The sequence below is a fragment of the Pteropus vampyrus genome, unplaced genomic scaffold (assembly GCF_000151845.1).
Source record: "Pteropus vampyrus isolate Shadow unplaced genomic scaffold, Pvam_2.0 Scaffold27, whole genome shotgun sequence".
Lineage (NCBI taxonomy): Eukaryota > Metazoa > Chordata > Mammalia > Chiroptera > Pteropodidae > Pteropus > Pteropus vampyrus.
The window spans coordinates 4,418,398-4,432,378 of record NW_011888808.1 but is presented as its reverse complement, the minus strand read 5'-3'; positions in this window follow the sequence as shown (position 1 = coordinate 4,432,378).

Here is a 13,981-nt window from a genome sequence, read left to right as displayed (position 1 = left end):
GTTAAGTCAGATTATTTTCAAACTTCCCATTCACTTTTTAAGTAATGATAGTGTGATAATTATGAAACAATATAGCCAGTGAGTTAAGTATTTCATTGAGAAAATAATGCTACAATAATAAATTCATTTTATTTAAGAAAATATGCTACTAACAAATGCAAACAAATTACATTAATATCCACCACCATATGTAGAGTACTGATGTTAGCAAATTAAATGAAGAAATCAAGTGCCTCAATAAGACCAATTCTTATTTAGAAGCTTGAATACTCAGCTTTAACTTAGCTCTTTTAAAAGACAGATTTAGGAAGTTTGTGTCTATTGCAATGAGCATTTAGCTTTGAGAAATACCAAATCAACTCTTTCATTATATGTAAAAGTACCTATTTATAAGACTTAATCTATTAACTGTATAAATTTTCAATAAGGCGTGAAACATAACTTCAATAATTTCAAGGTGTTAGGTTTTTTGTTATATTTAATCTCACAAACAAAACTGCTTGTAACTTTTAAGCATTCAAAAATAGTTTCCTTTCTCTAGTTTTTTACCCCATCCACTTACCATGATACTTAAGTTTTACTAATTAAAACAAAACAGAACAAAAACCTGGCTAGGAAAATCTGCATAGAATTTGGATAAACTTAACTATAAAGACGGTCTCAGACATTCAAGTGCGCAAAGATATACATTGTTGTGTAAGTGATGCTTGGCAGAAGTTGTGCTACTAGGAGAAGGCATATTAAAAACCGTGAGTTAACATCTAAGGGGCTGAAATAAATCCTAGAGTATTTTCTAGGACTCTACCCAAATAAATTAATCCTGGTTAATAAAAAAAGAAAAAAGATTCTGGGATAGCTGGGTTGTCTAGGCTCTCTGAAATTAATATCAGTTTTAGGGATAAGAAAGGCAAAAAATATATATATATATATATATATATATACATGTATATATATGTATATACACATTCAAACTTTAGATACAAGGACCCTACTTTAGGAATTATTGACAAAAGGAAAGTTACATAATCTAGCAATGGTTCTTGTCCATTCTATTTTTAAATTGTGTGTCTAATATATTAATTTCTCTAATATACCTACTACTGTTAACACGAACCAAGCTCTGCTCATCACTCATTGGATTGACTTCTTAATAGATTTCACCAGTTAGGCTCTTGTTCTTTTCCTAAATCTTATTAAAGAGCACTCTGAGGAATTGCTGTAAAAGATAAAAATGATCCTGGCATCATCTCCCCTTACAATTCTCTACTCAGTTCTAATTAGATATAAAATAATGCTGAAAATCCTTACCATTATATTCATATGGTATAATAATGAAAGTTATTATATTTGCAGAAATAATAAAGTAAATTTGGTAATTTGGGGGAACTATAAAATTATTTTTCTATCACTCAGCTTAAATTAAGTCATGCTGAAGTAATAATAAACTCAGGTCATCAGTGTTATATAACCATACATTTTAATTTCTCACTGACATCATATGCATGTGATAAGTTGAATTTTTTTGAGGGGGATGGAGTGAGGATCCAGCTAAGGAGACATTCTCATCTGTGTATGTCATGATACTGGGTATGAATGGCACTGAAATTTACTATTGGAAACCTCTTGAATGCTATTATATTTTAATATTTAATATTTTTTAGGTATACATTTATCTTTAGATTATATTGTTTAAAGTGTCCTCTACTAATTCTCTTTGTCTTATTCAGAAATTCATAAACTAAAATCTCATTAAAGATGGTTATAATGTTCCACGAGGGTAGAGGTAGGAATGATCTCATCCATAGTTGTACATTCAGTACATAGCATTGTACTTTATTCACAGTGGGTCCTCCATATATTTTGTTGAATAAATAATCATATTTTAATTAATTTAAATATTACCTTAAGATTTTGACATCTAGGTAAGGAAGACCAGATAAGCAGTACATTTTACTCTAAATAATTTAAAATCATTAATTAATTGCAATATTTTTTAAAAATTTATTTATTTTAATTAGTTTCAAGTATACAGTACATGGGTTAGACATCTATATAGTTCATAAAACGATCCCCCCAATTGCTTCCGCCCTCCCCTGACCAATGTATTAATGCTAACTGCATTCCCTATGCCGTGCTCCCCATCCTCATGACTATCCATCAGCTACTAATTTATACTTCATCCCATTCTCTCATTCCCCAACCCTTTTTTCCTTCTGTCCATCACCAAATCATTCACTGTATTTGTGAGTCTGTTTTTGATTAGTTTGTTCTTTTTATTCCTTAGATTCTTCATATGAGTGAAATCATATAGTGTTTATCTTTCTCTGTCTGACTTACATACCTTCTAGGTCCAAAAAGCAATATCTTTTTCCATCCCCTTCCTTTTAGTCTGTGTGTGTCTTTTCATCTGAAATGAGTCTCTTATAGGCAACATGTAGGGATCTTGTTTTCTTTTCCATTCATCCACTCTACTTTTAGTTGGAGCACTTAATTCTTTTCCATTTGAGTTAATTATTGACAGGAATGCAGTTGTTACCATTCTTTATTCCTGTTTTTGATACATGTTTTTTTTTTTTTTCTTAAAGAAGTTCCTCCAACATTTTCTGTAATACTGGTTTGGTGGTGATAAATTCCTTTAGTTTATTTTTGTTTTTTTTTAAATTATTATTTCTTGCATAGGTTTGAGTGAATCTGCTATGTGTTTCTCAATCATGTGGGAAAGACTAAGAATTTATATATATATATATATATATATATATATATATATATATATATATATATATATATATATATATATATATATCTGGATATTCTTAGTGGAATCTTCTACTGGAAACACTGTGCCTAGCATCAGGAGATTTCGGGGGGAAGTTGGGAACTCTACTGTCCACCAACATGAAAAGAATAAACATTGTTGCCTGATGTCAACATGAAAAAGCTCAATTTACAATAATTTTTATTATTCTTTTCTGGATAAGATGCATAGCATATCAACCCAATGAGAACAAAGATTGATCTCTAAGATTAGATCTGTGAAGTATCATAACCATACCACTTTCATTTCCTCAGACTCCTTCCTTAGGGTATGATTCACGTCTTGTAGATATTAATTCAAAAAGGTGAAAATGTTCATCTCTTCTTAAGTTTTACAGTGAGCTGACAGAATGTCCTCTGATGATTAAGTGAAATGACAGAAAAAAGCCTGAGTCAGTGTTAATATGTGTTCTCATCAGAATGCATGGATCTCTTTCTCGCTGTAAGTTTTGTTTCTGGCTAATACACATGGGACGTACTTTTTAAAATACACCTGTAAACTATTTTCTTAGTTGACATTTTTTTGAAAGATCACATTCTAGTGAATCACTGTGTGGAAAAGTGTTATTTGTTTTGGTGAGTCTAGATTTTGTCTATGAAATAATGCTCTTATTTTTATACCAAAGACACATGAAATTATGACATTGGTCCTTTACCTACAAAGTGTTGTGATGACTATATTATCATTTATGTAGAAAATAAAATTTGTACATATGAATGTACATTATATTTTAAAATTCTATCTAACACCCAGGATAAGTCTCTGATATAAACTCGAAATACAGCTGAATGCCAAGTTATATATTCCATAGGATGCTAAATGCTCACTGAAGTGTAATCATGTGGTACCTACACACAGTTTGAGTAGAAGAATGTATTTTTCGCACTATATCGTAGGATGCAGTGTAAACTGTGAATATGACAGGTGAATTTTGAAGAGCAATCAGGGAAAGGTGATTTCAGACTCCTCTCAGGAGAGTGGTTGGTGTGAATTCAGTAGAATCTTACATCATGCAAGCATTGCTTACATCGTGAAGGGAGATGAGCCTGGTGGGGTTTGAAATAAAAAGAGAGAGGCAAAGAAAGACAAGATCATTAACAACATGAAGTTCACTGTTTAATATTAGCTGCTAATCCAAGAATACTTTTCCATCGAATTAAGAGTTATTTATCAAAAACCTATTTTGTTCAGACAATTTGGATACAGCAATAAATAAACTACGATTCTTTTTTCATGGAATTTGCACTGTAATGCCAAGTACAGAAAAGTTAACTGCCAATTCTCTTAGAGTAAATAAGTGCTGTGATAGACTGATATTCAGAGTGTTATAGGATGACATAAGAGGCCCCCAAACAACTTGGAAAAATTGGCATGTAACTGAGTCCTGAAAGCCAAGTGGAAGTTTGTTAAAGAAAGAGTAGGGAAGAGCAACTCCCAGCAGTGGGAATACAGGCTATAAAGGCCGAGAGTCGGGAGAAAATGGACAAAAAGTATAAATGAGAGTGTAGTGAGCAAAGCAGGGCAGATATCGGACAGCAATTCATGCATTCTTATTTGTTCGGAGGTAACTAGTGACCTTTGCAAGATGTATTCTTCATGAAGATCAATCTTGTAGCTTGTGAAGCATAGACTGGAGGGCATGAGACAAGGTCCATGCAGATATAAGTTTACCACTGATATATTTCATCAGATTTCTTTCTTCTCCTTTGAAAATTTGTGAGATTATATTTAAGTAGATAGCACATAAAAATAAAACAAGTAAAAAAAATCTATATAAAGAAAGCAAAAAAAAAATAACATCTGGCTCTCAGTCTTTGGTTTTTAGCTTCACTATTAATATTTGAATATATTTCAGCTTTATAGCTGCTATTTATTCTGGGGATTTGAAGTCACTAAATTGGTAAAAAAAAAAAAAAAAAAAAAATTGTGGTGTCAGCTGAGGCTTAATCAACCAAGCTCCCTGAGACAGGTCTTATTGAAGATAGAAGCAGAGTATTTCCATGACTGCCGAAGTAAATAACTGTGGTTTATCTTAAGAATATAAAGTTGATTTAACATTTAAAAATTATATATTTTATTATATTAACAGAAGAAAAAAAGAAAACCCAAATTATTCCCCTAAAATAAGCCTCAAAAATGTTAACAAAATCAATCATTTATTTAAAAAGAAATTCAGAAATCTAGGAATGAAAGATAAATTGTTTAAACTGGATATATGGAATTTATTAATATCTGAGATCTAAAACGATACTTAAAAATTAAAAATGTAAAAAAAAAGAACATATTTCACATAAGACCAAGAACAAAGCAAGGATGTCTGCTTTCACCACTTTAAATTATTATATTGAGGTATAGCAAGTACAAGAAAAAAAATATTGAAAAAAATATATATTTTTTGTTCACAGAGGATATGATTGTATGTACGAAATAGTGTGACAAATCTATAAAAAGTACTAGAGCATATAATTTTATTTAACAAGTCCATGTCATAACCAGTCAATATACCAGATCAACTGCAGTTTATAAACAATAGCCATAAACAAATAGAAAATAAAAATCTATGCCACTGGCAATATCATCCAGAAACATGAACTATACAGGGATAAAGTTAACAGTATTTATACAAATACTGCATACACAAAACTAAGAAACATGGCTGAGAGAAGCTAAAGATGACTTAATAATTGGAAAGATACACGCTTTTCAAAGATTACAAGCCTCAATCTTGTTAAGATGTTATTTTCAAGTTGATTTACATATATTTAATGCAATCTCAAGAAAAACCTCAGTAGAATTTGTTATAGAGAAATTGACACTAATTCTGAAAGTTATGGTTAAATATTAAGGATATAGAATACCTAAATAATTTTGAAAAATAAATTTGGAGGACTTACACTGCCTGATTTTAAGACTTTCTGTTAACCAATCACTAAATAAAGTGGCATTTGTGTAACTATAGACATAAAGATCCATGGTGTGGAAATACAAAGACCATAAACAAAGGAAAGATAGGAAAACATAAGAAATATCTTCACTGAAAAAAAAAAAAAACTTAAGAGTACATTTCTGTACCTTAGATTAGGCAAAGATTTTCTAGATAGGACACAAAAAGCATTAAGCGTTCAAAACTGTTATATAATTTGTCTAACCTTATTACTCATTCCCTGTAAGACATCTTTTCAAAAATAAAAAAGTAAGCCTTATATGGAGAGAAAATAGTTGACATCATTTATTAAACAGAGGACTCGGGTACACACTTTACATGACCTCTATAACTTCAAGATGGTTAAGAATCCAATAAAAAAAAGGGGGGGGCAAATATTTGAACACACATTTGCCTGGAGAAGATATATGAATATCTCATAATCAAATGAAGAGTTACAAAATTAATAATCATCAGGGAAATGCAAATAAAATCCACAATGAAATACTACTACATGATCACTAGAATGGCTAAAATCAAGACTTGCCAAGTACTGGTGAGGATGTGAAGTAATTTATTATCTCTTACATTTCTGGTTAGAACATAAAATAGTTTGAAAATTTTACATAAACTTAAATATATATTGCCCATATGAAGTAGTTTCATTTTTAGATATTTAACCAAAAGATATGTAAATTGATATATAAAAAAATGACTTGTATAGGAATGTTCTTATTGGTTTTATTTGTAAAAATTTTAAACTAGAAACAATACAAATGTCTGTCAAGTGAATAAGTGAACGTTGCGTATAACATAAGAATAATATTTGGTAACGTGAAGGAATGAACCACTAAACACTAAGACAAAGATGAATTTCATAAACAGCCTGCTTAGTAAAAGAAGCCAGATACGAAAGAGTATAACTCTTAAGATTTTATTTATATGAGATTTTATATAAGGCAAAACTAATATTTAATCAGAGAAAGCAGAGCAGTGGTTGCCTCAGGCCGAAGAATAGGATGTAAGGAATGAGGATAATTTAAAAAAACCTTATGGGGTTATAGAAATGTTTTATAATCATTTATTAACATGGTAGTTCCAAGGTTAAATCTGGTTTTATACTTCATCAAAGTGTATAACTAAAATGTGTGTATTTTTATACAAAAATTTTATAATAATGTTTATTTTTTAAAATTAAAGATACAGGATAATGGGATGATATTTTTTTGTGGTACAATCTTGCAAACTTAAATCCAGTATTTATTGTATTTTTTACAAGTGTACATACTAATGCATTAATTTTAATGTTATTAAAACTGAAAAAGACATATTTGTAAATCTCTCAAATAAATTATTAAACCTTGATTTTATTGTAAAATTAAGCAACTAAGCCATGTTCCCGTTTCAGTTCAGTAGGCAATATTCTATTTTTGTCACATAGAAAAAAATAGGATTATCTTCAAAGTGATTTGAATTTATTATGTAAAGATACAAAATATTACAAATATTTATAACAATATTAATAATTTATTAACTGGTTAATTTTTTTGCTTTTTAGTTTTCTACTCTACTTCCTAGTTCAGCAACAATGTCAATTTTTAAATAAAATTATTGTACATACTAAATAAGTAACTATACAAAAAATCAAGTTAAAACAATAAAAATGCCAAAATATAAATTAAAAAAGAACTGCTGTGAATATCACATTAATCCATTTGGAAAGTAAAGTCTATTTTGACTATTATATGCCTCTTTAAAAAAACAATTTATATAGGTCATCTACTGGAAAAGAGATAAAACATTTGTATTGACAGCAAAAAGAACAATAAATTTCATCTAAAGTTCAGTGAAGCTATATGAAAACCTCATTGAAAGGTAAAGAAAATAATGAGAAACAATTTTAGGCTCAAAAAATGGTCAACAACAACAAAAACAACCAAAAACAAACCCCACAATTTCTACGTAACAGTAATCAAGAAAGCCTGCCAACAACTAAAAATTGTTTTGTAGTGAGAAAAATGTGAAGGTGATTCTGAGGCATCCAATTAAAATAAATGCCCATATAGCATAATTAACTGCATTGGAGACAAAGACAAGGTAGCTCTTTTGCTGAATAATACTGTACTAATGACCCAGAAGAAATGTTCTTTCTAGATGGTGTCTTAATATTCTTAACTTTTTTTTTGTTTTTAGATATTTTTCTCTCTCTCTCTCTCTCTCTCTCTCTCTCTCTCTCTCGCTCTTTCCCTCCCTCCCTCCTTCTCTCCCTCCCTCTTTCTCTCTCTCTCTCTGTCTGTCTGTCTGTCTGTCTGTCTGTCTCTCTCTCTCGTTGTTATAAAAAAAAACACGAACATGAAATCTACGCTGTTAACAAGTTCTAAGTGCACAACACAGTATTGTTAATTATGAGCCCAAGGCTGTCCAGCAGAACTCTAGAACTTACTCATCTTGCATGACTAGAACTTACACTCATTGTACTGCAGCTCTCCATTTTTCCTCTCCCAAGCCCCTGGCAACAAGCATTTCACTTTTTGAGTTTGACTGCTTTAAATACCTCTTGTAAGTGGAATTATGCAGTATTTGTCCTTCTGAGACTGTCTTACTTCACTTAGCATAATGTCCTCAAAATTTATCCATGTTTTAGCATATGACAGAATTTCTTTCTCTCTTATGGTGGAATAATATTGCATTGTATGTATGTACCACATTTTCTTCATCCATTCAGACATCGATATACGTTTACATTGTTTTCACCTCTTGGTTATTATGAATAACGTTGCAGTGACATGGGAGCGCAGATGTTTCTGAAATTCTGATTTCAATTCTTTTGGATAAAAACAAAGTGGCATTGGTGGCTTATATGATAGTTCTACTTATTTTTTTGATGGACCGCCATAATTTTTTCCATAGTGGCTGTCAATTTACATTTTCAACAGTGCACAAGGGTCTAATTTCTCCACATCTGTACCAGTATCTGCTGTCTTGTTTGGTTTTGTTTGTTTGCTTGTTCATTTCTTTTTTGATAATGGCAATCTTAATAGTTTATATGTGACATCTCATGGTTTTATTTGAACTTTACTGATGATAAGTGCTGTGAAATCTCTTTTCATGTACCCTTTGGCTGTTTGCACATCTACTTTGGAGAAATGACTATTCAAGGCCTTTGTCCATTTTTTAACCAGGATATTTGTTTTTTTTACGATAATTCTGCTTAACTTTTTACAACATTTAACAATTTTACAAGTGACAAGGCTTTGTTTAGCATGCACAGAACATAATACAAGATGTTGGAATATTATAATAAATTTAATAGTAACATAACTGAAAATCAGCATATTAGTGATGAACTAAAAATGTTTTAAAACATTAAACTTACTAACTTATGGATCAATTAAGAATGATCCCATATATGTGTTCATTAACCTCCAAATGAATGCCATTTGAGTTATATTTCCTTTCAAAACTGTCTCCATTTAGATGAAATAAATAATGTTATTGTAAAGAAAAAATAATCTATCATCTATCATCTACATCAATGTCAGAAAATAGATTTCTTATAAATAATAGGAAAAATAAATAGAACTAATAAGTTTTTACTATAAAGTTAAGATAGATTGAACTTAACAATAAAAGATTTATCTATGATTTATTTCTGCCTTAGAGACATTTTATGGGAAAAGTTTTAAATAATTCCTATGAAATTATGTAGCCTGAGGATAGACATTTCCTAGATACTTAATTGTTTTCCATTAAATTTATTATTTCCTTCCTAAAAAATCAGTTTGCTCCTTTTTATAATTTTGACAAAAATTAATTTCATCTAATACACTATATTTTAAAGTACCCTAAATTCCACTAAGCAAAGAAAACTACCCTTATCATTTTAGTGTAAGTCTTTTCAAACCATAGTGTACATCTTATGTATGGGCATTATGAATTATATATAATATATACATATATAATATGTAATTATATATATATATATATGTATACACACACACACACACACACACACACACACACACACATATATACACACAATTTCCCATTCTGTTTTTGGACTATAACTTCATATAGTGAGCATTTGCCTTTTTAAAATGTTTTATAACATTAGCCTGAATGTTTTCCAATTTGCTATTTATTTTATTGTAAGAATGAACCATAATACAACATTTCTATTACCATTAAGGTTCAAATAATTTGTGTTTTGTTTTTGCTTTTTATTTTATATATATTGTTGCAATGAGAATCATACTGTTAAAGAAATAATGTTTATTTCCCTTGGAAAAGTCCTAATAATGGACATTAAACAAAATAATCACATTAATTTTAAGATGTGGTGTAGATTGGGATATGTATATTTAAAAATGCTATATCACTCATTCTTGCATCATTATGTGACACGTTTTATTTCTACTGATGCATATATCTATGTGATGACATATACAGTATTATATACTTCTATTATATAAACTTTTATATAACTATGCAGTATTTCATTACCATTCTGACTATTATACTAAGCATTGCACATTATTATTCACTGTATTAAATAATAATTTCTAATTACTCCAAGGCGTAGTATTATATAGTTGCAGACTTTGTATTTACCTAATCTCAAAGTATAGGATATTTAGATTAATTTATTTGAAACTTAGAATTTCACATTAATGAAACTACTTACTCAACTGTGTATTTCTCATCATTTTCATCATAATGAATGGCATTGATTGCTCATTTAATGTGATACTTGTAATCTTAAAAGAATGTAATACATATTTTATAAAATGGTTTATACATTTTCACTTCTTCCTTTAGGAAGAGTGACTGTTTTTGGCATATATGAAAATATTTAGTATTGACATTAAAATGATTTACTAACTTGATCACCTTCATCATTTGAAACTTTCAAAACCAAGATAATACTTTTTGCCAGAGACAACATTTTCCAAGATCCCAGTTCACGAATTCTTGTTTTTTTAAAAAAAAAGACTCAAAGGCAAGTTTTATAATTAAGAATTGAACCACTGTCAGCAGGGCTTGAACAATTATAAATAGAGAAAAAGGTGAGTCTCACTCGAGGTGGCTTGTCCTTTTTGGTGTATTCTAGGACTCAGTAGGGAACTCCAGAAACCCTGCTGGAGTCACATTCTTCTTTCATGACCAGCAATGTGGTATGAGTGTAGATCTCAGAAATGTCATTTGCGATGATTCTACAAGAAAAAGAAGCTTTGAGGTCCGGTTGAACTGTCATCCCCCTGTCATGCATAATTTTCATTGTTGACGTGACATCTACAGAAATATAGGGTTCAAATGGAATAGACTTCTTTCTGTTAACTTGTGAGTAAGAAGATTCCCAAGAATGTTCTGAGACATTCTGCCCAGTGAAAGCAGGCAGGTATCTTCCTCATGAAAACCAGGTGAAATATTGCAGCTTCTGTGAGAGATCGATTGTGGATAGAACGTAGCCCATGCTGGTAATCAGAGTCCTAAATCTGTAAGGCTTGACTTAAAAACAATTTATTGCTTAGCAGTCATCCCTGCTTCTGGCATTTGTAGTTGCCGCCCTGGTCCTCTGACCAATTTACTGGTTTATTATAAAGGACACAACTCAAGAATGGCCAAGGGAAATAGATGAATAAGGTAAGATATTGGGGAAGGGGCAGGAGCATCTATGCTCTCTCCAGGTACATCACCTTGCCAGCACCCTGAGGTGTTCATCAACCTGGAAGCTCTTGTTATTGCAGTTTTTAAATTTGACTTGAATTCTCTCTAGTATTATGCAGTAAATATTTATTTAGTTTGTTAGCAATTTAATGTCTTTTGTTCCTTGGTCTTATGTCTTCTTCTTAAATACTATAAATCATTTTTATTTACTTTATAGGCAAAATCTGGCAGAAATTTTCGTTTTCTACAATTTCCAATTATCCAATTTAAGGTCTAGTCTCATTTTCTACTTTATATTCAATGTCAGTTCTTCCCACATATGTAATTTTTCTATGAAATTATAACTTTTTGTTTTCATTAGATTTTAATTTTTAAAATGTCATATAAGAACACTCAACATTATCTTTTGAATAACCACATGGTAGGTAGCTAAGCACCGTGTAATTGATTGGTCAAATAATTCTAGGCACGAAGATAAGCACATTCTAAAATCTCAGTAGGTTCACCAAGTAAAGATTTTATTTCTTGTTCATGTTACAGTTTAGTGCAGGTCAGTAGTGAAAGTTGTCAGGCAATTACTGCTCAGTGTAATAATTCAGGAGGCTAAAATTCTTCCATCTGAAGTTTGTGCTATGTTTTAGTGTACCATTTCCCATAGGAGAAAACCAATGGATGGGAAACGATAGGAGGAAAAAGTCACATTTGCTTTTAACTCCTCTGATCTTAAAGTAAGCCACGTGGTTTCTGCAGACTTCCCATAACCAATATTCCAATAATGAGACACTGCACATATCACCACCAGGATAAAGGGAATTGGAACATGTTGTCCAGTTGTTTCCTGACAAATAGAGGAAAATACTTATACCTTAAGAAATATCCATCACATACTGTTACATGTTAATATTTGTCTTCATATTTGTCTCTCTGCCATTAAGGCTACTTTACCTGCTCGAAGTACGTGAGAAGAAAAAAAAAAGTAGATGACCTTTTTAAGGTACATGAAGTATTTAAGCCAATGATCTCCATATGAAAAACTTCTTTATAGTTCTAATAATGAAATTAGCAGATGAATCACCTCTTAGTACATGTGGTAAAAGTATAATGGATGCAATTATCTGTTGCATAGCAAGTAAAAATGTCCTAATATTGGAACTAAAAAAATAATAGTAAAAAAAAAAAAATCATCGCTCATAGTATAATAATTTCTGTAACTATCAGCACTAATTTGTTCATTTTATAATTATTTACATTTTGAAAATTTTTGATTTTATAATAATATATGTTCAATTGCAACTTTCAGACAACTTGTGAGTTAAACACACGAGAAAAATGACTTTCTTGATCAGTAAATAAATACAATTTAGCTTTTGGAAAAAAGTGAACTTAGTAGTGCTAACCAATGCCATAAATAGTAAAATGCTTAAAGGTTAAAACAAAGAGGTTTGTTTCTCTGGCCTATAATGTTCAAAATAGTTTTACTTGACTGTGTGTCACTATCCTCCTAGTGGTGATTCAGAAATTATGCAATCTTTTAATACTAGGACTTTGTTATATTCAATATATGGCTTAAAATTCATGATATGTATCTATTAAGCTGACAAAAGTGACATAACAAAGTAATTAATGTGGGAAGGTTTAATGACCAAGGTCTGAAAGTTGTGCATGTATTTTCTGTTTATTCTTGATTGACTGTATTAGTCTCATGGCTGTATTTAATGTCAGGTATAGGTAATATATTGCACAATGTATGATGGAAGACAATAAAACAGGCTTCAGTGAACATCTAGCAATCTATCTCATCAAATTTTTAAACCATCTATCTTTACATTAGAAATTGTATCTGTAAATGAATAGACTTAAATAATTAAATATAAACTCTAGAATAAAATGATACCAAAAAAAATAGAAGAAACAATAGAAGATACAGATTATCTATAAAGGAATAATCTAGATGATAAATGGTAGAGATCAATAGAATGATATATTCAAAGATAGTAAGATAAAGAATGTCCAACAGGAAATCTAAAGACAACTAAATTAACATTCTAAAGTAAAGGTGAAATAAAGATATGTGTGAAATATTAAAAAACAAAACGAAGATACTTTATGGCCTCCAGATCTTCCTAGAAAGAATGGCTAAACATGTACTTCATCAAAAGGAAAAATACAAGAAAGACATGTGAGTAAATAATTTAGTAAACCTAAATGAGAGTTAACTGCAGAACTAACTAACTAAATGATGCATGTATTTCGAGACCATATTACTCTTATGATTGTTCAATTTAAGGAGAAATTACAATACTTCCTATATTCTTTATGCTCTCTTACACATATAGAGTTTCTTTCTAGTCAATATGTAATCATTGAGAAAGGTGAGTTTCTAGAAGTGTATTCCTTAGAATATGTACTACGTGACAGATTTCATACCTACGTTTTGAAAATATTGATTGTGAATTTCATATTCAAACACATTTGTCATATTTTAAGAGTATAGGTATATTTATACTCTAGTATTATTATACCAAAACAAGGGAGGATATTGCAAATAAACTTCAACTCATATTCTCCATTGAATA